Here is a 25553-nt window from a genome sequence, read left to right on the forward strand (position 1 = left end):
TTCACACATATATACATTCTTACTACATCCTTTAAGTTTTAGCAGATCTAATCTGCATACTGGACACACGTTTTACGCCCGAGAAAACGCATAAAATGAGCTACAAAAAAAAAAAAAAAAAAAAAAAAAAAAAAAAAATCTAGAAAACAAGAAGAGATCCCATGCTGTTTTCTTTTTCATGATGTTTTACACATAGCCAGGTACCATAATATATAAAAGGTTTTTTTTCTTAGTGATGCTGTTTTGAGTTAATTGCGATCAAAAAAGCACAATTTTTGAAAATTTGAAAAATATCAGGGCATTTTTCTCCTAAAAAAAAATTAAACCTCAAACAAATTTTGTGCTATTTACTCTCTTCATAGTATAAACTCTCAGTATATGTCATATTTTTTTCGGGGGGGGGGGGGTTGCTTTTTGGTGGGAAATAACGCAGGTTAAACTTGCGCGAAAACGGATAAAATCCATACTTTGCGACCCCTTATCTGAAGAAAGCAACAATCCCCAACCAAAATAACTATGAAGTCATCATCACTAGATAGAGTACAACCAATAAATATAAACATAACCGTGAGGCGGTGTTTCTGTAAAGCTATAGAGCACTGAAATGCGACTTATAGAATTTTTCTAAAAAAGCGCTGCAAAATCTCAACTTTGGGAATTTTTAACAAGCGGAAGAAAATCTTTGGAAGGCTAAAAATTTCAGAATGTTCACTTCTTATGACCTACTTTGACATATAAAAAAATTAGGAAAATCAAAAATGGTCACTGCCAAAATTTCCGTTTTTTGTCTGAATTTCAAAATAATGGCTCTTAAGGTTATGAACAGTCTTTAGATGCTGCAAGAGAGACTGCTTGCAGGAATACCATCCCTCACCGACAAATTTACCAGGGCACCCGCTCTCAGTGCATTTAATAACATTGGTAAGGGGGAAGTGGACAACAACGCAGTCTCCCCTACGGCGAGCCGGAACAACAGAAATGGCCGCCGAAGAGGTGGTGGGCGAGGAGGAGGCAGTGGCAATTGATTCCTTGAGCTGAGAGGGCAGATTAAGGCTCTTCTAAACCTCTCCGTAAAATCAGATTCGACGAAAACACGAAATCTGTGGCAACACAGGGGGTGTACCTGGGAGGGTCTAACTCGATTTTTTTTTGCACTGCTAATTGGTCAGATTTCATCATGGACAACGTCAATCATTGAGTTGTTGAAAGGACAGCCGTAAATCTAAGCTGTCCCCATCGGTACTCCTTTCCGGTCGGACGAGGGCAGAGAGCTAAGAAGGATTCTGTTCCAAAACATGTCCCCCCCCCCCTCCGGCCTGTTTCCCACCACGACAACAGATCGGCGTAGCGGAAAGAACTCACGAGTATAAGGGTGAAGAAAAAAGAATCCAATTCTCCTATTCTATTCTACCACCCTTCTCACTTTTACTTGAAAACTTTGGAATCGCGAGACAATTCTTTACATTTACTCTTCGAATCGAATTCTGTATTTGTTTTGCAATTCATGGGCGGCATAATCATCATTTTTTAAAAATTTGTTTTATATTTATTCGTTCAGTTCATTCATTTATGTATTTTTCAATATATAATTGAGGGGGAGGGGGCGAGCGGAACACTGATGATCTTTATAACTTTAGCCAGCTCAGTATCAACACATCCCTGCAAGCAGTAGCTGCGCGCGTTCACCTTCACTCGCTGTTTACAATCTGTTCTGTATATATTCCACTTTCTTACGATTTGAGAGGCGTGGATTTGCAAACACTTGTAGATCAACTTCCTCCCCCATTTGTCCTCTTGGGGGATTTTAATGCCCATAATCCTCTCTGGGGAAGCCCAGCCTCCAACAGCAGAGGTTTAATTATTGAAAACTTGATTGAAGACAATGATCTATGTGTTCTTAACGACAGAGAAAATACCTATTTCCACCTTCCTACGCAAACCTACCATGCCATCGATCTTGCAATATCCTCACCTTCCTTTCTGCCACTTTGGGATTTCCAGGTGCAGGGTGGTCTCTACACCAGTGGCCACTTTCCAATCAAAATAACTTATACTGGACGCTGCAGCTACCAGCAGCATCAGCAAGCTCGACTTCGCATTGATCGGGCTGACTGGACAGCATTTACCCAGTTGGCAGAAATTAAATCAGAAGACGTGACCCCCCCGTGTCCGTTTACCTTGTCGTGGTGGGGGGGCTTGCGGTGTGGTGAGTTCGGGGCGAGCTCTTGGGAGGAGTAGTGAACCCCCAGTTGCTCAAACAGAATATCGGCGGGAGGGGATTTTTTTCCCCTTCCTTCCCTCATCACACTTACCAAATGCGGACGAAAACCCCCTAAGCCAAGGTGTGTCAACCGTGCCTATGGCTGCGTGGTACCGGGGGTAGTCGGTGCCTCAAACGGGAGGCTTCAGGGATAGCAGGCGAACCCTGTCGTACGCAGCCTTACCTCTGTGTAGGGGGGCTACACAGGGGCTAGACCCCACTTTTCCCCCTAGTTCCCAGGTTTATTTATGGAAGATAACGTAAATAACCATTCTCCCCCTTGTGGGGAGCGTCAGAATGTTTTGTCTAGCACTGCTAAGTTTTTCATAATAAAGCGCAATGATCCGAATTTAAATTTAACTAAAGTTTCTCCATTTTTAATAAACAAAGCCCTAACACATTTAATTGGTGAATATCAATCTCTCAAAAAATTACGCAACGGCGAACTTTTAGTAGAAATAAAAGACAGCAAACAAATAAAACAAATAATGGCTATAAAACAAATAGGCTCATATCTTGTCGATGTAACAGAACACAAAACTTTAAATTTTTCGAAGGGGATAATTTCGGAACCTGACCTTCTCTTTACACCCGAGGAGGAAATCTTGGAGGGAATGAAGGAACAAAACGTGTGCGCAGTAAAAAGGATCACCATAAAACGCAATGGCGAAATGACTAACACCAAACATGTCATTCTGACATTTAACACACCTGTCCTCCCGCCACGTGTTAAAGCTGGCTATCTCTCTTGCCCAGTTCGCCCCTATATTCCAAATCCGCTCCGGTGTTTCAAATGCCAGCGGTTTGGACATTCGAAATTTGCGTGCCGTGGTACTGACACCTGTGCCAGGTGTGCAGAACCCGGTCACGACAGTAATACATGTAACAAGACCTACAAATGCGTAAACTGCAAAGGGGACCATCCTTCATACTCCAGATCATGCTCAAAATGGCTCACAGAAAAAGAAATTCAGATAATTAAAACAACACAAAAAATATCTTATCCAGATGCAAGAAAACTAGTTGAATCCCGCACACCAACAACAGGTCTTTCATATGCTTCAGCCGTTAAAAAGGTACTAAAGTCTATAAGCACACAAACAGATACCCAAACCGATGCTTTTACTAATGCCAAAACTGTAAACACAACCAAATCAAATAAACAGAATAATAGCCCCAAATCTTTTCAGAAAAGTAATCAACAACAAATACAAAAAACAAATTCTGCTACTGTTAATGAAAACAAACCAATCACTCAAAATTCGAAAAAACTTATTGAAAAAAAGAAAATTATCCAAACGCGCGCAAAAATTGGGGTAGCCTCTAAACAGAGGCCCCCAAAACTTTATAACTTTAAAAAAGAGGACTTTTTACTTTCTAGCAAGAAAGTAAAATTGAACAAATCACAAATAGAAAAATTCCAACAACCCCCTCCCCAGGAGGAGGACGAGGATGTTGATTTTGAAGATCTACCGCCATCCGACGATGAAGGGTGGACGGACCATCCTCCTTCATGAGCTGCTTCCTCTTCTTCCGGCCGTTTCTCCTTTCTTTTTTCTCCATGGCCCTGAGCATTCTCTCTTGGAATTGTCAGAGTTACTCGCATAATGTCACAGACATCAAAGATCTTGTCGAATATCACCAACCGGCCATATTCTGTTTGCAAGAAACATTTCTGTCCCCTGTTGATAGACCGAGGTTAAAAGGTTTTGACATATACCGCAAGGACTGCTTGTCAGGTGACCGTCGTTGTGGAGGAGTGGCATTGCTAATCGCTAATGATTATGCATCCAGCCAGCTCAATATCAACACATCCCTGCAGGCAGTAGCTGCGCGCGTTCACCTTCACTCGCTGTTTACAATCTGTTCTATATATATTCCACCTTCTTACGACTTGAGAGGCGTGGAATTGCAAACACTTGTAGATCAACTTCCTCCCCCATTTGTCCTCTTGGGGGATTTTAATGGCCATAATCCTCTCTGGGGGAGTTCAGACTCCAACAGCAGAGGTTAAATAATAGAAAACTTTATTGAAGACAACGATCTATGTATTCTTAACGACGGTGAAAATACCTATTTCCACCTTCCTACGCAAACCTACCATGCAATCGATCTTGCAATATCCTCACCTTCCTTTCTGCCACTTTGGGATTTCCAGGTGCAGGGTGGTCTCTACACCAGTGGCCACTTTCCTATCAAAATAACTTGTTCTGGACGCTGCAGCTATCAGCAGCATCAGCAAGGCCGTCTTCGCATTGATCGAGCTGATTGGGCAGTATTTACCCAGTTGGCAGAAATAACACCGGAAGACGTGACTGATATTGATATTGATGTTGCGGTAAAGCGAGTAACCGACATTATCTTAAACGCAGCGAACGCTGCTATACCAAGAACCTCTAAAGGCAGTATCAAATATCCTAAGCCATGGTGGAACTCTGCTTGCCAAGAAGCTCAGAAGAAACAAAAAAAAGCATGGAACACATTTCGTCGTTATCCAACCGCGCAAAATCTTGTTGCACTTAAACGTGCTCGTGCTGAAGCTCGAAGGATTCGACGGAAAAGCCAGCGGGACTCGTGGAAGACCTATGTCAGCACCATCAGACGTCCACTCCATCAAAGACCGTATGGGGAAAATTAAAAAAATTTCTGGCAACTACAATACATCTTGTGCTCCCATTCTAGAAGAAAACGGCAATATTTTATCTGATCACAAAGAGGTGGCTAACTGCCTGGCGACTCATTTGGCTGACGTCTCCAGCTCAAACAACTACTGTTCTAAGTTTTTAGCTATCAAATCACATAAAGAACAAAAAGTTCTAGATTTTAATTCGAACATTTTTAATCAATACAACACAAAATTTACCTTTCAAGAACTACATAATGCTTTACAAAAATCAAAAAACACATCACCTGGCCCTGACGAAATTCACAATAGCATGTTAAAAAATCTCAGCAGGTCCTCTTTAGAAAATATTCTGCAACTTTTCAATAGATTTTATTCTGAACACAGATTTCCAAAATTTTGGAGCCAAGCAATAGTAATTCCTATCCTTAAACCAAATAAACAAACTGATAAACCCGAGAGCTATAGACCTATAGCTCTAACAAGCTGCCTATGTAAACTAATGGAGCGGATGGTCAACGCGAGACTCATGTACATTCTTGAGTCAGACCATCTGCTATCTTCCCATCAAAGTGGATTCAGGCGCGGCAGATGCACAGTCGACAACCTGCTGCTTCTTGAGACATCAATAAGGGAAGCATTTCTTAAACGAAAACATCTTGTGAGCGTATTTTTCGACATTGAAAAGGCATATGACCGTACCTGGAGGTATGGGATCCTCAAAACCCTGCACGAGTATGGGTTGCGAGGTAACCTACCAATCTTTCTTTCTAATTTTCTAAGAGATCGAACTTTTCGCGTACGTGTCAAGTCTGTTTTGTCGGATACCTTCATCCAAGAAGAAGGAGTTCCCCAGGGAAGTGTGCTAAGCGTAACTCTTTTCATAATCGCAATCAATAGCTTAATTGATCAACTGCCTCCTTCTGTAAAAGGTACCATGTTCGTTGATGATTTTCAAATTTCTTTTTCTTCATCGAGCATGAGTATCATTGAAAGACAACTTCAAATAGCCATCTATAAAGTATCACAATGGACGGAAGAAAATGGCTTCTCTTTCTCTGCTCAAAAAACCTTTTGCATTCATTTCTGCCGTAAAAGAGGTCTCCATCCTGATCCAAACCTTAATCTTAATAATCAACCAATAGTTGTAAAGGATCAGGGAAAATTCCTGGGTCTCATATTTGATAAAAAACTTAAATTTGTACCGCACATACAAGAACTGAGGAAAAAATGTTTATTGAAACTAAATATCCTGAAAGTCTTAGCAAACACATCTTGGGGTGCTGATAAAGAGTCTCTGTTGAGAATTTACAGGGCTCTTATACGCTCAAAACTTGATTATGGATGTCAAATTTATGGCTCTGCAACGAAGAGCTATCTGAAAGCCTTGGATCCAATACATAATCAGGCACTGCGCATTTGCACAGGAGCCTTCCGAACCTCACCTATCAACAGTCTTCATATTCTAGCACATGAACAGTCTCTTAACAATAGACGTCTCAAACTTTCTTTAAATTTTTATTTCAAAACAAAACCTTACACTAATCACCCACTACACCTTCATATTTTTAATCCATCAAATGTTCTGTTATTTCTACACCGTCCTTCGATGATCCCAACATTTGGGATCCGAATGCGTCGGATGCTGTCAGACCTGCAGCTATTAGATTTCAAAACCTTCAACACACTAAAACCAATTGAACCATGGTGTGAAGTAAATACATCTACTATCAATGACCTCGCTAAGTTCCCTAAAGAGACTACACGAAATACAGCTTACCAGCAAATATTTTATGATACAAAATGCAAATATTCGGAATATAAAGATATTTTTACCGATGGATCAAAAGCAAACGATCACGTCGGCTTTTCTACAATAGTTGATGGTCACGTTATGGCAGAAAAATTAAACCGATCTTGCTCTGTATTTACTTCAGAAATAAAAGCTATATTTATATCTCTTCAGTCAATAGCCCAATCCAACTACAAAAAGTGGGTGATATACACTGACTCAAAGAGTTCAGTGGAAGCAATCACTCACTGCAATAATAATAGCCACCCTATAGCCATTCAGTCCTATCATTTGTTAAAAAATCTTATGCAAAACAATTTTAAAGTCCTCTTTTGTTGGATCCCTGGTCATGTAGGCATTGTAGGCAATGAGGCAGCCGATTCGGCTGCCAGAACTGCAAGTATTCTGGTTGACGACCGTGTTCCTTACGCTGACATCAAAAACGCCATTTCTGAATCTCTTAATACGCATTGGCAGCGGTCTTGGCATTCAGAAACCCAAAACAAACTGCGTTCAATTCAGCCCTCAACTAAAGGCTTTACATCATTGCCTCTCACCAGGAGAGAACAAGTTTTATTAGATCGACTTCGCATTGGTCATACTAGGTTCACACATAAATACCTTTTATGCCGTGAACCAGCTCCAATGTGCATAACTTGTAATGTCATTCAGACAGTGTTACATATTTTAAGTAACTGCCCAAATTTTAATCATATACGTCTCAAATATTTTAATGATTTTAACCCTACTTTGAAGGAGTTGCTTGGGGACCAACCCCATCGCAATTTACACCCCTTCCTCCGGGAGATTGGTTTCTCCCTTTTAATTTAGTGTTTGTGTCGTCATTATGTGATTTCGTCCTTTTTATATTTTTCAAGATATTGTTTCATCCATTTTTTCTTAATATGTTTTTAGCATTTATATGTTTTTAAGGTGTTCCTTTTTTAATACTACATCTTGAAGGTTTATGCTTTTACTTCAAAAAATACTTTTACTTTTTTGATTCATTCTTAAATGAAAACTAAATAAAATATAACAAAAAATCGTTTGGCGCAGTATAGCCCTTAAGGGCTCTTGCGCCATAAAAAATCAACTAACCAACCAACTCATTTGCGTTCTGGGTTTTCCCACCCAAACATCTTTTCAAAAGAGTAGGATGAGCAAGTTCCTTGAAGATTGGTTTAATCACTGCTGAAATAGCAGGTGGAATGCTGTTCTGGTGCTTGTACAACTTTCCTTTTGCTACAGCGTTGTTGTATTTACACCACGATTTAGGACCCTTCGGGCAAAACCAGTGCATGGGCTCCTTATCAGAGCTGCTAGAATGGGCCCACACCGCCCATATGGCTACTTGCATGTCTTTCACACTTTTAGGGTTGGATACAATCGCACGGCCATAATACTTAGTTAGATTTGTTATCACATCCTTCGTTAACCTTCCTTGCCCTCCAATAGTTTTCCCATCGGAAAGCTTCTTTTTACCGTAAGAGCTCTTTAGTTTGCGCAGTCGGCTCCCCATCCGCTTTTGAATGTGCCCCACACATTCAACTTTCTGAACGGGATTTTGGGGCCCATAAGGAGCGAGAGCAGATATTGAAGGAAAAGTACTTGAGTCACCATCCCCAATGTAATTTAAATACTTCACATCACGCTCCTGTTCCGAACGTAAAAAAATTCTCTTCATGCCGTCTACTTCCATTTTCCCCGCTGATCCACTGTGGTTTTTTCGGCAACTGCTCTGATGAGCTAAAAGCCATTTCCTGTATTTTGGACCGCATTTTACGCCTTTATAAGAGTCACATGCCTTACAATACGATGACATGACATCTATGTCGACAACTTTTCCCGTTTCGCTGCCGATTAAAGTGCAGACCCCAATTAGCGAATTATGACCCCGAGTCTTCCATGTTCCGTCTCCGCTAACTGAGATGCCTCCGTTGTCTACCGAAAGTATCTTTTCTTCGGAAGCAGCGGCTTTCATCGCGGAAATGGATAAAGGTTTGATTGAGTCCAGGAGTCTGGCATTGATGGCATCATACGCTTTCTGAGTCACTGGAGAGGGCAGGCTCATAGCAGTGCAAAATGTAGACAGGCCAGTGGCACCTTGTCCAATAAGTCTCATGGCCAACACCGCACGACGATTAATTTCAGGAATGTTCTTATCTTTTCCTATCATTTGGCTGGTGCTAAACTTCACAGTATTACTGCAGTCAACACAAGAAATTTGAATCCTGGAGGAAAGTCCACAGCTTGAAATTTCTTTCAATTTTAGCTTCCCATGGCATTCAGAACAGCATGAAATTTGTTCGAATGTAGAAAATAAAACAGATTTATCGACCAATCTGTAGCCAAGAAAATCTTTGCAGGTTTCTCTTCCAATCACTTCATAATCAGCTGCTGAATTTCGTAATTTTTTTGCCATTGAACTTTTGTTTGGCTCCCTATCAACAACACACGACACTCCTTGTACAGAAACAATTTTCCGATATCTGTTGCCGTGAAACTTCCTTTTTTTGGGTCTTTTACCTGATGTTTGTTTTTTTGTAGAAGTATTCATTACTATATATATAAATGTGACAGTAAAAAGCAAGAGCAAACGTTGAAAACAGGTCTAAGCAAGAGTCAAAGCGAAAGCAAAAGAGCATGCAGCAAAGTAAACAAAACACTAAGCTACAAACAGTATTTGAGTTGTACATTTGCTGCTTCAGGAAAGATGAGAAAATAAAACCAAAGGCTTTGATGATAAAAATCAAATAAGGTTAGAAGAAAATAAAAACAAACTATCAAGCACATGGTTACGGTAAATATGTAAACAAACGCGCCACCTAGCAAAAGGGGTGTGGCCGCTAGCTGAAAATGACAGCTAGTGTTTTCGATTTTTGCCTATAACTTCCTTAATAATTGGAGTATCTTCAAAAGAAAGATCTCAAATTGTTCATAATAAAACAGTGAATATAAAAAAAACAATTTCAAAAAATCGATTTTTTTGACATTTTAAAGGTCCTGAGACCCCTTAAATCATTGTTATATGAGTTACTATTGCATGGGGGGTTATATGATCTATGTGGAGAAAAAAACTGGTTGGTACCAATTGCCTCGGAACTGGCGATGGGACTAGCAGAGGAACCAGGATTAAGGTCAGAATTAGACTGGACCTCGTGCTCTGTCACTGAGGTAGAAGGAATAAGCTCACCAGGGCGGGCCCTTGAAGTACCAGGCTCACTCGGATCTCCGTTCGCGGGCGGCTTAGATCTGCTCGGGCATTTTTAAAGATGGTACGTAGGCTTTTGAAGATGGCTCTTCTCTGGAGGATGATCTTCTCCTCCTTAGAGATGCACACGTCGCTGGCTTCAGAGATTGTCCATTTAACACCTAACCGGGTCGACGCGGCACGGGCACGAGTCCAGTGGGATGAGATTCGGTTACTGGTGAGATCGGCAGCCTCACCACTCAAAAACCTAGAGATGCTATCAGCAAAATTACCAGATGGAAATCTGTGTTGGGCCGCCTCTCTCACCTCATCCCAAGCCATAGATTTTATAATGCTGTCTTTTGATGTGAAAAGTTTGAATGCCCCGTCTATGTGAGCAATATCAGAGTCCTCGGCTGAGAGTGGTATTCCAAATAGCCCCTTCTCAGCGGGGCCATGGAAATATTCATTTGATGCGTTTTTTGGAATATTTAGAGTCTTTTTTATTAGTGGTCTTATGATCTTGTCCAGCTCAGCCCATTTGGATTTCGGGAATTGGCTAGTGCGCATAAGAAAATTCAAAGATGGAAAGAAAAATGTCTTCAGCGCATCTAGCCTTTGCCAAGGAGCAAGTTTTGCCTCGAGGATTTTGACTTAAGGGCTCTTGCGCCATAAAAAATCAACTAACCAACCAACCAACTGTCGGATACCTTCATTCAAGAAGAAGGAGTACCCCAGGGGAGTGTGCTAAGCGTAACTCTTTTCATAATCGCAATCAATAGCTTAATTGATCAACTGCCTCCTTCTGTAAAAGGTACCATGTTCGTTGATGATTTTCAAATTTCTTTTTCTTCATCGAGCATGAGTATCATTGAAAGACAACTTCAAATAGCCATCAATAAAGTATCACAATGGGCGGAAGAAAATGGCTTCTCTTTCTCTGCTCAAAAAACCTTTTGCATTCATTTCTGCCGTAAAAGAGGTCTCCATCCTGATCCAAACCTTAACCTTAATAATCAACCAATAGTTGTAAAGGATCAGGGAAAATTCCTGGGTCTCATATTTGATAAAAAACTTAAATTTGTACCGCACATACAAGAACTGAGGAAAAAATGTTTATTGAAACTAAATATCCTGAAAGTCTTAGCAAACACATCTTGGGGTGCTGATAAAGAGTCTCTGTTGAGAATTTACAGGGCTCTTATACGCTCAAAACTTGATTATGGATGTCAAATTTATGGCTCTGCAGCGAAGAGCTATCTGAAAGCCTTGGATCCAATACATAATCAGGCACTGCGCATTTGCACAGGAGCCTTCCGAACCTCACCTATCAACAGTCTTCATATTCTAGCACATGAACAGTCACTTAACAATAGACGTCTCAAACTTTCTTTAAATTTTTACTTCAAAACAAAACCTTACACTAATCACCCACTACACCTTCATATTTTTAATCCATCAAATGTTCTGTTATTTCTACACCGTCCTTCGATGATCCCAACATTTGGGATCCGAATGCGTCGGATGCTGTCAGACCTGCAGCTATTAGATTTCAAAACCTTCAACACATTAAAACCAATTGAACCATGGTGTGAAGTAAATACATCTACTATCAATGACCTCGCTAAATTCTCTAAAGAGACTACACCAAATACAGCTTACCAGCAAATATTTTATGATACAAAATGCAAATATTCGGAATATAAAGATATTTTTACCGATGGATCAAAAGCAAACGATCACGTCGGCTTTTCTACAATAGTTGATGGTCACGTTATGGCAGAAAAATTAAACCGATCTTGCTCTGTATTTACTTCAGAAATAAAAGCCATATTTATATCTCTTCAGTCAATAGCCCAATCCAACTACAAAAAGTGGGTGATATACACTGACTCAAAGAGTTCAGTGGAAGCAATCACTCACTGCAGTAATAATAGCCACCCTATAGTCATCCAGTCATATCTTTTATACAAAAACCTCATGCAAAATAATTTTCAAGTTACCTTCTGTTGGATCCCTGGTCATGTGGGCATTGCAGGCAATGAAGCAGCCGATTCAGCTGCCAGAGCTGCAAGTATCCTGGTTGATAATAGTGTCCCTTTCAATGATATTAAAAACGCCATCGTTGTAAGCCTCAACACGTATTGGCAGGGGACTTGGAATTCAGAAATCCAAAATAAACTGCATTCGATCCAGCCCTCCACTAGAGGTTTCGGATTATTAAATATCACCAGGAGAGAGCAAGTCTTATTAGCTCGACTTCGCATTGGACATACCAGATTCACCCACAAATATCTCTTATGTCATGAACCAGCTCCAACATGCATTACATGTGATGTAAATCAGACAGTGTTGCACATTTTATGCAACTGCCCAAATTTTAATCTAATTCGTTATAAATATTTTAATAATTTTAACCCATCTTTGAAGGAGTTGCTGGGGGAGCCACCCCATCGCGCCCCCCCGTGTCCGTTTACCTTGTCGTGGTGGGGGGGGGGGGGCTTGCGGTGTGGTGAGTTCGGGGCGAGCTCTTGGGAGGAGTAGTGAACCCCCAGTTGCTCAAACAGAATATCGGCGGGAGGGGATTTTTTTCCCTTCCTTCCCTCATCACACTTACCAAATGCGGACGAAAACCCCTAAGCCAAGGTGTGTCAACCGTGCCTATGGCTGCGTGGTACCGGGGGTAGTCGGTGCCTCAAACGGGAGGCTTCAGGGATAGCAGGCGAACCCTGTCGTATGCAGCCTTACCTCTGTGTAGGGGGGCTACACAGGGGCTAGACCCCACTTTTCCCCCTAGTTCTCTGGTTTTTTTATGGATATAAACACTAAGAACACTTCTCCCCCTTGTGGGGAGCGTCAGACTGTATATTCGAACTTAGCAAAATTCTTTATCATAAAACGAAGCGACCCAAATTTAAATTTTACAAAAATATCTCCCTTTGTCATCAATAAAGCCTTAAGTCATCAGATAGGTGAATTTCAAACTGTTAAAAAATTACGAAATGGCGAACTTTTAGTCGAAATTAAAGATACCCAACAAGTTTCAAAAATAATGTCAATAAAACAAATTGGATCATACCTAGTCACTGTCTCAGAACATTCAACCCTAAATTTTTTACGCGGCATAATTTCTGAACCTGATCTTCTCTATACCTCAGAAAGTGAAATATTACAGGAAATGCAAGACCAACACGTGAGTGGAGTTAAGAGGATCTCCATCAAACGTAACGGCGAGATGGTAAACACGAAACACATTATTTTAACATTCAGTACACCCATCCTCCCGCATCGTGTTAAAGCCGGCTATCTCTCTTGTCCAGTTCGCCCCTATATTCCAAATCCGCTCCGGTGTTTCAAATGCCAGCGATTTGGACATTCAAAGCTTTCGTGCCGTGGTACTGAAACCTGTGCCAGGTGTGCAGAGCCCGGTCACGATAGCAATAACTGCTCTAAAACATACAAATGCGTTAACTGTAAAGGGGATCACCCTTCATATTTCAGATCTTGCTCAAAATGGCTATCAGAAAAAGAAATCCAGGTTATTAAAACAACCCAAAAAATTTCTTATCCAGAAGCAAGAAAATTAGTCGACTCTCGCACACCCACAGTAGGAATTTCCTACTCTGCAGCAGTAAAAAAGATCTTAAAATCAGCAAGCACTCAGACAGAAACACAAACTGTTAATAATAACACTTCGCTAAACTCCACAACACAGACAAATAAACAAACCTCTTCCTCTAGCAGTAAAACCAATGTAAGTAAAACACAAACCAAAAAATCCACCAATGCAAATATAAATAACACTGCTGTTGAACCATCTAAGAAAACAGTCGAAAAAAAGAAAATTCTCGCACGCGCAAAACTTGGGGTATCCTCCAAACAGAGACCCCCAAAACATTACAATTTTATAAAGGAGGACTTCTTGCTTACCAGCAAGAAGGTTAAACTAACAAAATCTCCTCCTCTTCCCTCTGACGAAGAAGTCGAGGACATTGAGTTTGAGGAAACTCCCCCAACCGATGATGAAGGTTGGGTGGAGGATCTTCCTGCCTCTTGATGTGCTTCTCTCTCTTTGGCCGTTTTTCTTTCTCTTTCTTCTTCATGGCCCTGAATATTCTCTCTTGGAACTGTCAGAGTTACTCGCATAATGTCACAGACATCAAGGATCTTGTCGAATACCACCAACCGGCCATATTTTGTCTGCAAGAAACATTTCTGTCCCCTGCTGATAGACCGAGGTTGAAAGGTTTTGACATATACCGCAAGGACTGCTTGTCAGTTGACCGTCGTTGTGGAGGAGTGGCATTGCTAATCGCTAATGATTATGCATCAAGCCAGCTCAATATCAACACATCCCTGCAAGCAGTAGCTGCGTGTGTTCACCTTCACTCGCTGTTTACAATCTGTTCTGTATATATTCCACCTTCTTACGATTTGAGAGGCGTGGAATTGCAAACACTTGTAGATCAACTTCCTCCCCCATTTATCCTCTTGGGGGATTTTAATGGCCATAATCCTCTCTGGGGGAGTCCAGACTCCAACAGTAGAGGTTTAACAATAGAAAATTTTATTGAAGACAATGATCTTTGCATTCTTAATAACGGTGAAAACACTTATTTTCATCTTTCTACCCAATCTTACCATGCCATCGATCTCGTAATATGCTCACCTTCTTTTCTGCCACGTTGGGATTTTCAGGTGGAGGGTGGTCTCTACTCCAGTGGCCACTTTCCGATCAGGATAACCTCTACTGGACGCTGCGGCCATCAGCAGCATCAGCAAGCTCGACTTCGCATTGATCGAGCTGATTGGGCAGCATTTACCCAGTTGGCAGAAATTAAATCAGAAGACGTAACTGATATTGATATCGATGTAGCGGTAAAGCGAGTAACCGACATTATCCTAAACGCAGCTAACGCTGCCATACCAAAAACCACTAAAGGCAGGATCAAGTTTCCTAAGCCTTGGTGGAACCTCTATTGTCAGGAGGCTCATAAGAAGCAAAAAAAGGCATGGAATACGTTTCGTCGTTATCCAACCACACAAAATCTCGTGGCACTTAAACGAGCTCGTGCTGAAGCTCGAAGGATTCGACGGAAGAGCCAGCGGGACTCGTGGCAGACCTATGTCAGCACAATCACGACGTCCACCCCATCAAAGACCGTATGGGGTAAAATAAAAAAAATCGTTGGCAACTATAATATATCTTGTGCACCCATTCTGAAGAATAACGGTCGTATTTTATCCGATCACAAAGAGGTGGCTGACTGCATGGGGACTTATTTGGCAGAAGTCTCCAGTGCAAATAACTATTGCTCAAAATTTTTAACCATCAAATCACGCAAAGAACAAAAAGTTCTAGATTTTAATTCAAACATTTTTAATCAATACAACACAAAATTCACCCTTCAAGAACTGAATGCTGCCTTACAAAAATTAAAAAACACATCCCCAGGTCCAGATGAAATTCACAATAGTATGTTAAAACATCTAAGCAGGTCCTCTTTAGAACATATTCTGCATCTTTTCAATAGAATTTATTCGGAACACAGATTCCCAAAATCCTGGTGTCAAGCAACAGTAATTCCTATCCTTAAGCCCAATAAACCATCTGAAAAACCTGAGAGCTATAGACCTATAGCTCTCACTAGCTGCCTATGTAAAATAATGGAACGGATGGTCAACTCCAGGCTGATATACATTTTGGAGTCGCATCATCTGCTATCTCCATATCAAAGTGGATTCAGGCGTGGTAGATGCACAATAGACAACCTATTGCTTCTCGAAACATCAATAAGAGAAGCATTTCTCAAACGAAAACATCTCGTGAGCGTATTTTTTGACATTGAAAAAGCATATGACCGTACTTGGAGAAATGGGATCCTTAAAACCCTGCACGAGTATGGGTTACGAGGTAATCTACCCATCTTTCTCTCTTATTTTCTTAGAGATCGAACTTTTCGCGTACGTGTCAAGTCTGTCTTGTCAGATGCCTTCATTCAAGAAGAAGGAGTTCCCCAGGGAAGTGTACTAAGCGTAACTCTTTTTATAATAGCAATCAACAACTTAATCGAACAACTGCCTCCCGCTGTCAAGGGTACCATGTTCGTTGATGACTTTCAAATTTCTTTCTCTTCATCGAGCATGAGTATCATTGAAAGACAACTTCAAATGGCTATTAACAAAGTAACACAATGGGCGGAGGAAAATGGCTTTACTTTCTCTGTTCAAAAAACTTTCTGTATCCACTTCTGCCGTAAAAGAGGTCTTCATCCTGATCCAACACTTCTCCTTAACAATCAACCAATAGCTGTAAAAGATGAAGGAAAATTCCTCGGTCTTACACTCGATAACAAACTCAAATTTATACCGCATATACAAGAGTTAAAAAAGAAATGTTTACTAAAATTAAATATCCTTAAAGTCTTATCGAACACTTCCTGGGGTGCTGATACAGAGTCTCTCTTAAGAATCTACAGGGCTCTAATACGCTCAAAACTTGATTATGGATGCCAAATTTATGGCTCCACGGCAAAAAGCTATCTGAAAGTTCTAGATCCAATCCACAATCAGGCACTGCGCATCTGCACAGGAGCTTTCCGAACCTCACCTATTAACAGTCTTTATATTCTTGCTCACGAACAATCTTTAAACAATAGACGCCTCAAACTTTCATTGAACTTCTATTTCAAAATAAAACCTTATACTGATCACCCTTTACACCTTCATATTTTTAATCCATCTAATGTTATCTTATTTCTTCACCGTCCTTCTGCAACCCCAACATTCGGGATCCGAATGCGCCGGGTGCTTTCAGATTTGCAATTGTCAGATTTTAATACTCTCAATACAATAAAACTGATTGAACCATGGTGTGAAGCAGTCCCATCTACCATCAATGACCTCGCTAAATTCTCTAAAGAGACTACCTCCAATACAGCCTACCAACAAATATTTTATGATACAAAATGCAAATACTCTGATTATCATGACATTTTCACTGACGGATCAAAAGCAAACGATCACGTCGGCTTTGCTGCAATAATAAATGGTCAAGTTACCGCTGAACAATCACACCCATCTTGCTCTGTTTTTACAGCAGAAATAAAAGCCATACTGATATCTCTACAATCAATAACCCATTCCGCTCACAAAAAGTGGGTGATATACACTGACTCAAAGAGTTCAGTGGAAGCAATCACCCACTGCAACAATAACAGCCATCCCATAGTCATTCAGTCTTATCATTTATACCAAAGTCTTACACAAAATAATTTTCATGTACTCTTTTGCTGGATCCCTGGTCACGTAGGCATTGCCGGCAATGAAGCCGCTGATTCAGCTGCCAAAGACGCAAATATCCTAGTTGATGACAGTGTCCCTTTAGTTGACATTAAAAACGCAATATCTGAATGTCTTAACACGCATTGGCAACGGACCTGGAATCTCGAAACACAAAACAAATTACATTCGATCCAGCCATCGACTAAAGGTTTCAAATCATTACAACTTTCCAGGAGAGAACAAGTTTCGTTAACTCGTCTTCGCATCGGCCATACCAGGTTCACCCATAAATACCTCTTATGCCGTGAACCAGCTCCGATTTGTATTAGATGTAAAGTCAACCAGACAGTGTTGCATATCTTATGCAACTGCCCAAATTTTAACCAAATACGTTTTAAATATTTTAATAATTTTAATCCATCTCTGAAAGAGTTACTGGGGGACCCACCCCATCCCAATATATACTCCTTCCTCCGGGAGATTGGCTTCTCCTTTTTAATTTAGTGGTCGTGTCGTCAAAATGTAATTTTATCCGTTTTTCTTGTTACTGAAGGTTCTTTGACAACCTATTGTTTCAAACCCTTTAATAAATTTTTTAATGTTTACAGGTTTTTTATCACTTGTTTTAAACTACTGTTGTCTATACCTTTCTCTCCAAAACATTTTTACTTTTATCATACCCTGATTTTTTATTTATGTATAAATTTTAAACTAAAAAATCGTTTGGCGCAGTATAGCCCTCAAGGGCTCTTGCGCCATTAAAAATAAGTAAACCAACCAACCACCCCATCGCAATTTGTACTCCTTCCTTCAGGAGATTGGATTCTCCTTTTTAATTTAGTGTTTGTCTGGTCATTATGTGATTTCGTCCTTTCTTTGTTTTTCAAGATATTTTTTCGTCCATTTTGTCTTTATCTTCAAATTGTTTAAATGTTTTTATCGGCTGCACTTTTTTAATATTGGCACTTGAAGTGTTATGCTTTCTCCTTCAAAATATGCTTCTATTTACTATATTCTCTAATAAAAAATAAATAGCATATAATAAAATATCGTTTGGCGCAGTATAGCCCTCAAGGGCTCTTGCGCCATAAAAACCAACTCAACCAACCAACCAGGCTCCAATCGGGGTAACTCCCGAGAGATGGAGGGTAGCGCACTTGCTTCTATTAAGCAGGAGACCAATCTTGGCAACGTCGGCAGCAAAGGCGTCCAGACGGGACTGCAACTCCTCCGGGGATGAGGCCAGGAGAACGACGTCGTCCGCGAAAGCCAGGATGTGATGCTGCTCTCCCCTCCCTCCCCCTGTATGCGCCGAAGAGCAGGATCCAGGGACAGGTTGAACAGGGCTCCACTGAGCGGACATCCTTGTTTTACTCCCGCCTTGATTGGAACAGGATCGGTGAGGCCGACATCCGACAGAAACCTCGTGCTGATGTTCGTACAGAGGTCCGCCACGAGCCCGCAGGTCTTCTCCTTAGCACCGGTGGCAGCCAAGGCTGCAAGGATGGCCGAGTGAGGCACGGAGCCAAAGGCATTGGAGACATCAATCCAGGCCACACAGATGTCTTCGCTATTCCTCCTGGCATGCTCAATCCTCGACTGCAGAACGAAGTTATGTTCGATGATTCCATCGTGTGGAGTGAATCCTTTTTGAGCTGATGAAAGAATTCCGTGCCTCTCACGCCATTCAGCCAGACGTCGGGCGATGCACTTCGTAAACAGCTTGTATATCGAGTTCCCCAGTGCGATGGGCCTCCAAATGCTGATGGACGTCGGGTCCCCCGATTTCGGAAGTAAGATGGAATTGGCCTCCTTCCAAACTGGCGGAATCCTCCGGAACTTCAGGCTGGCATTGAACACTCTAGTTACAACCGTCCCCTTCGGGTCCGACCCCTTCCAATGCGAGTATGCCAGACGATCCGGGCCCGGGGCAGAATTCTCCGCGGACCTGATGGCACGCAGAACTTCAGCAGCAGAGAAGGGGAGTTGCAGCGGATCATCTCTATCTTCGGGGCCAGGATTGAAATATGAAGGGTCGAAGTCCTGCTCCCTCCAAACCTCGAAGTGATCGACGATTGATTCCGGGGGGATGGTGCAGCGCTCTCCATCAGCGGAGGTGAGAAGTCGAATGGCCCTTCTTCGGTTCCGCTTGTAAATTCTTTGAATGGTCTGAGCGTCATGGATATTAGGTGGTGGAGCAGGGCCTCTCCTCGGTTCGGGCGAATGATTCGGGACCTTGAAAGAGCTCTGCACGCATTTCGTCATATCTCCTACGATGCCGCAGAAGGAATCAAAGTTTGCAGAGGAGAAGTTCCCCTCGAGCAGCAGGTCGAGAGCAGGACCAAACTCGGCAACCACTCGTTCCTCCGAAAGATCAGCAATCTGCTGCTGGGAGAGCCCCGCATCCTGGATACCTCCGGACTCAGAAAGGATGACACTATCGGGCAAAGAGGACTCTTGAGAGATGGGAGTTCCACTTATCGGGCTGGGGGACCGTGGCAGTTGGCTGGAGTTGTTCCCTTGCGCGTGCTGTAGATTGGCTCCACTCGTGCGCAACCGGCTTGAAGGCTGGGAGGACCCCTGCGAAGTTGTGGCAGGGGGGCCAGTTGCCTTCTTGCGAGAGGCGGTATCCTTCCCATTCCGCCGTCTAGGGGCGGGGGGGGGGGGGTCATTCGTCTTATCCCGGGTTGCAGCATCCTTTCCTTTCTTCCTTCCCGGGTGTGATCTCTTGCTGTGGCGGTCAGCCCTCTCAACAGCGGACGGGTCCTTCCGGGCATTACCAGTCGATGGGGATTGGTCAGAGTGGATGGCCTCAACATGGAGAAGCACAGTGTCGCTGTCCTCCGCGCTGAAATTGCAGAGGGGACAGCGGAAGCACGATGGACCGGCAACTTGGGATCCCTCCAGTCCAGCCGACCTCTGCTCTCCATCTTCGGCAGTCGTGGGTGCTCCAATCCTGTGGGGCAGGTCTGTAGACACTTCGGCACGGGGAAGGATCGCCTGTGAGCTATCTGGCGAAACGTGAGCGGAGGGCCCTCGGGAATCCGTCGGGGTAGCAACGTCCTCAGTTGGCAGTTCATCGGCAGGAGCAGTAGTCTCCGGGGTAGGATTCCGGGGATCATGGTCCACATCTTCACCCGGCTGGACGCAAGGAGGGCTGGACTGGGGGTGGCTCCTGGTAGCACCGGGGCTAACGGGGCGGTGGGAGAATCTGCTGCCTGGCTGCTTTGCCTCGGGGATCTTCAAGGGGACGCCAGCAGCCTTGCGGTCTTCCCTATGGTGCTTTGCGAGATGATTTTGGAGGCCCCGCTTGGTGAGAGCTGAGAAGCCACAACGAGTGAAGAGGTGTCGAGCGATGACGTCGGCAGCTGCCACCATAGACCTCCCTGCAAGGCATCGATGCTCCGAAGGCTTCCTGTGAATTCTCTGACGGCAGAGGGAGCACCAATAGACCGTGGAAATAATTTTGTATGTGCTCGGTGCCGAGGTGCTTAACCAGCGACCCCTTGGTGGTTTACCAATCCTCAGACTTCCATGCACCCGTGCAGCCACTCTCCGTGCACTTGAACACCTCGGGGACGGGAAAGACCAGGTGTAGAACGTCGGCATGACGGGTCGAGTCAACCGGGAACTGTGACGAGGGTCGATTCTCTCCGACTCTTGCTGATGCATTGTCAATTGCACCAGGGGCAGATGGGCGACGAGCTCGCGGCGTCTGGAAGTCCTCTTGACTGTCGAGGGAGCGAATGCTGAGCTTCGGCTGGGACGTGTCCGCAGGTTGGGCAGGCTCAGCGGATGTCGGAACGTTGCTTCCGGTTGCGACTCGAGCGGGTTCTATACTCATGGCAGCCGGTTGAGGAGGCCCGGCCGATGTGACGTCGCCGACTTCAGGATCCGGGACCGTTGGAGAGGAGACTGAATTTTCGTCACATGAGACCGAGGCGGAGCCGGCTAAGATTTCGTCCAAGGTAGGCATCGACGGGGGGACGTCCTGGTGCGGGGTTACGTTGTCACGGGCCTCCAGGGAGTCCGGGTCGAAGGACAGGTCAAAAGTCAGCGGTGCAGGAGAAGGAACGGCGGTCTCGCTGCAGGAGTGGCCCGCGACGACTTGCGATCTCGTCCGGTGACAGACTGGCGACACGGTCTAAAGAGGGGAGTTCAGCTGGTGGACTGGAGCAGGCTGGAACGTCGAGGCACCACTAGATGGCAGCACTTGAGAAGGCCGGACAGCAGGCGAGGAAGGAGGGCAGGAGCGAGGGTCCATCATTTTCTCCGGTCTCGAAGTGAAGTTCTGCTTCGTCCGTCCAAACAGAGGCTGGATGGATTCCATCGGCGGTCTGCTGGGGATGGCGAAGTCGAAATCCGGGTCCATCGCAGAATTCGGAAGTGTTTCCTAACCCGCTAAGGTGCTTCAGCGCTTTGGACGTTCCAAGCTGTCATGCCGTGGTACTGAAACTTGTGCCAGATGTTCTGAGGCCGGCCACGATAGCAATGAATGTAAAAAGGAATTTAAATGTGTCAACTGCAAAGGAGACCACCCCTCTTACTCTAGTAAGTGCCCTAAATGGCTCTCCGAGAAAAAAATCCAAGTAATCAAAACCACGCAGAACATATCATATCCCGACGTAAGAAAAATTCTCCAGTCTCGTACGCCTTCAGCTGGACTATCATATGCTGCAGCAGTAAGAAAAGTATTCAATTCCACAAGTACACAAACAGATCCTCAAATAAACACAATAACCAGCGCTAAATCAACTAACACTCCTAAATCAAAAAATAAACAGCTCAATACTCCTAAGCCTCAACAAAAAAATAGTAACGAAACTAAAATACAAACTACACAAAATCCGAGCACAAGCTATTTAGCTAAACTAATTTTGAACAAACCAAATGATCAAACGCAAAAGAAAACAATTGAAAAAAAGAAAATTATCCAAACACGCGCAAAAATTAGGGTAGCCTCTAAACAGAGGCCCCCAAAATTCCATAACTAAAAAAAAGAGAACTTTTTACTTTCTAGCAAGAAAGTAAAATTGACGAAATCATTAATTGAAAAATCTCCACAACTTCCTCCCGAAGCGGAGGACGAGGATGTTGAATTTGAAGATCTTCCGCCATCCGACGATGAAGGGTTAACGCACCATCCTCCTTCTTAAATCACTCTCTCTTCTTCTTACCGTTTCTCCTTCCTTTTCTCATCATGGCCGTGAATATTCTTTCTTGGAATTGCCAGAGTTACTCACATAATGTCACGGAGATCAAAGATCTTTTCGAATATCACCAACCGGCTATATTCTGTCTGCAAAAATCATTTCTGTCCCCTGCTGATAGACCGAGGTTGAAAGGTTTTGACATATACCGCAAGGACTGCTTGTCAGGAGACCGTCGTTGTGGAGGAGTGGCATTGTTAATCTCTAATGATTATGCATCTAGCCAGCTCAATATCAACACATCCCTGCAAGCAGTAGGTGCGCGCGTTCACCTTCACTCGCTGTTCACAGTTTGTTCAATATATATCTCACCTTCTTATGACTTGAGAAGCGTGGTGTTGCAAACACTGGTTGATCAACTCCCTCCCCCATTTGTCATCTTGGGGGATTTCAATGGCCATAAGCGTCTATGGGGGAGTCCAGACTCCAACAGTAGAGGCTTAATACTTGAAAATTTTATTGAAGACAATGACCTTTGCGTTCTTAATAACGGTGAAAACACTTATTTTCATCTTCCTACCCAGACTTACCATGCCATCGATCTCGTAATATGCCCACCTTTTTTTCTGCCACGTTGGGATTTCCAGGTGGAGGGTGATCTCTACACCAGTGGCCACTTTCCGATCGGGATAACCTTTTCTGGACGCTGCAGCTATCAGCAGCATCAGCAAGACCGACTTCGCATTGATCGAGCTGATTGGGCAGCATTTACCCAGTTGGCAGAAATAACATCGGAAGACGTGACTGATATTGATATTGATGTAGCGGTGAAGCGAGTAACTGACATCATCTTAAATGAAGCGACGCTGCTGTACCAAGAACCTCTAAAGGAAAGATCGAATTTCCTAAGCCTTGGTAAAAAATTGATTGTCAGGAGGCTCATAAGCAACAAAAAAAGGCATGGAACACATTTCGTCGTTATCCAACCACACAAAATCTCGTGGCACTTAAACGTGCTGAAGCTCGAAGGATTCGACGAAAGAGCCAGCGGGAGTCGTGGCAGGCCTATGTCAGCACAATCACGATGTCCACCCCATTCAAGACTGTATGGTGTAAAATAAAAAAGATCGCTGGCAACTACAATACATCTTGTGCTCCCATTCTAGAAGAAAACGGCAATATTTTATCTGATCACAAAGAGGTGACTAACTGCACAGGGACTCATTTAGCAGAAGTCTCCAATGCAAATAACTATTGTTTTAAATTTTTAACTTTTAAATCACATAAAGAACAAAGAGTTCTAGATTTTAATTCAAACATTTCTATTCATTACAATGAAAAATTTACCTATCACGAACTAAATACTGCCTTACAAAAATCAAAAAACACGTCACCAGGCCCAGATGAAATTCACAATAGCATGTTAAAAAATCTTAGCAGGTCTTCATTGGAAAATATTCTGCAGCTTTTCAATAGAATTTATTTTGAACACAGATTCCCAAAATCTTGGAGTCAAGCAATAGTAATTCCTATCCTTAAACCAAGTAAACAATCTGATAAACCTAAGAGCTATAGACCTATGGCTCTCACAAGCTGCCTGTGTAAAATCATTGAACGGATGGTCAACGCCAGACTGATGCACAGTCTGGAGTCACAACATCTTATATCCTTATATCAAAGTGGATTTAGGCGAGGCAGATGTACAATAGACAACTTACTGCTTCTAAAAACATCAGTAAGAGAAGCATTTCTCAAACGAAAACATCATGTGAGCGTATTTTTCGATATTGAAAAAGCATATGACCGTACTTGGAGATATGGGATCCTCAAAACCCTACACGAGTATGGGTTGCGAGGTAATCTACCCATCTTTCTTTCCAACTTTCTAAAACAACGTTCTTTTCGTGTTCGTGTCAAGTCGGTTCTGTCGGATACCTTCATTCAAGAAGGAGGAGTACCTCAGGGAAGTGTGTTAAGTGTAACTCTATTCTTAATAGCAATCAATAGCTTAATTGAACAATTGCCCCCTGCTGTAAAAGGTACGATGTTCGTTGATGATTTTCAAATTTCTTTCTCATCATCGAATATGAGTATCGTTGAAAGACAACTTCAAATTGCAATCAATAAAGTAACCCAATGGACGGAAGAAAATGACTTCACTTTCTCTGCTCAAAAAACATTCTGTATTCATTTCTGCCGTAAAAGAGGCCTTCATCCTGATCCAAATCTTTTCCTCAATAATCAACCAATAACTGTAAAAGATCAAGGAAAATTCCTTGATCTCACACTTGATAAAAAACCTAAATGTATAACGCACATTCAAGAGCTAAGAAAAAAATGCTTAGGGAAATTAAATATCCTTAGAGTGTTAGCAAACACTTCCTGGGGTGCTGACACAGAGTCTCTCTTAAGAATCTATAGGGCTCTTATACGCTCAAAACTTGATTATGGATGCCAAATTTATGGCTCTGCAGCGAAATGCTATCTAAAGGCCCTAGATCCAAAACATAATCAGGTGCTGCGCTTCTTACAGGAGCCTTCCAAACCTCACCTATAAATAGCCTTCATATTCTAGCACATGAGTAATCGCTAAACAATAGCAGACTCCAACTTTCTTTAAATTTCTACTTTAAAACAAAACCTTCCACTAATCTTCCAATACATCTGCATATTTTTAATCCATCTAATATTTTATTTTTTCATCGTCCTTCGATGACCCCTACATTCGGGATTCGAATGCGTCGGGTACTATCAGAATTACAGTTACCAGATTTTAAAACTTTCAACACAATAAAACAAATGGAACCATGGTGCAAAGTAAAACTTTCTATAATCAATGACTTCTCAAAATTCCCCAAACAAACTACTGCCGATTCAGTTTATCAACAAATATTTCTTGAGATCAAAAACAAATATTCTGGTTATAAAGACATTTTTACAGACGGATCAAAAGCAAACGATCACGTCTGCTTTTCCACTGTAATTAATAGTCAGGTCACCACAGAAAAACTAAACCCATCTTGTTCAGTATTTACCTCTGAAATAAAAGCTATATTTGTATCTCTGAAATCAATAGCTCAGTCCAACCACAAAAAATGGGTAATATACACTGATTCAAAAAGTTCAGTGGATGCCATATCTCGCTGAAATAATAATAGCCACCCTATAGTCATTAAATCATATCATTTGTACAAAAATCTTATTCGAAATCATTTCCACGTTCTCTTTTGTTGGATCCCTGGTCATGTAGGCAT

Source organism: Uloborus diversus, chromosome 9 (genome assembly GCF_026930045.1).
Source record: "Uloborus diversus isolate 005 chromosome 9, Udiv.v.3.1, whole genome shotgun sequence".
NCBI lineage: Eukaryota > Metazoa > Arthropoda > Arachnida > Araneae > Uloboridae > Uloborus > Uloborus diversus.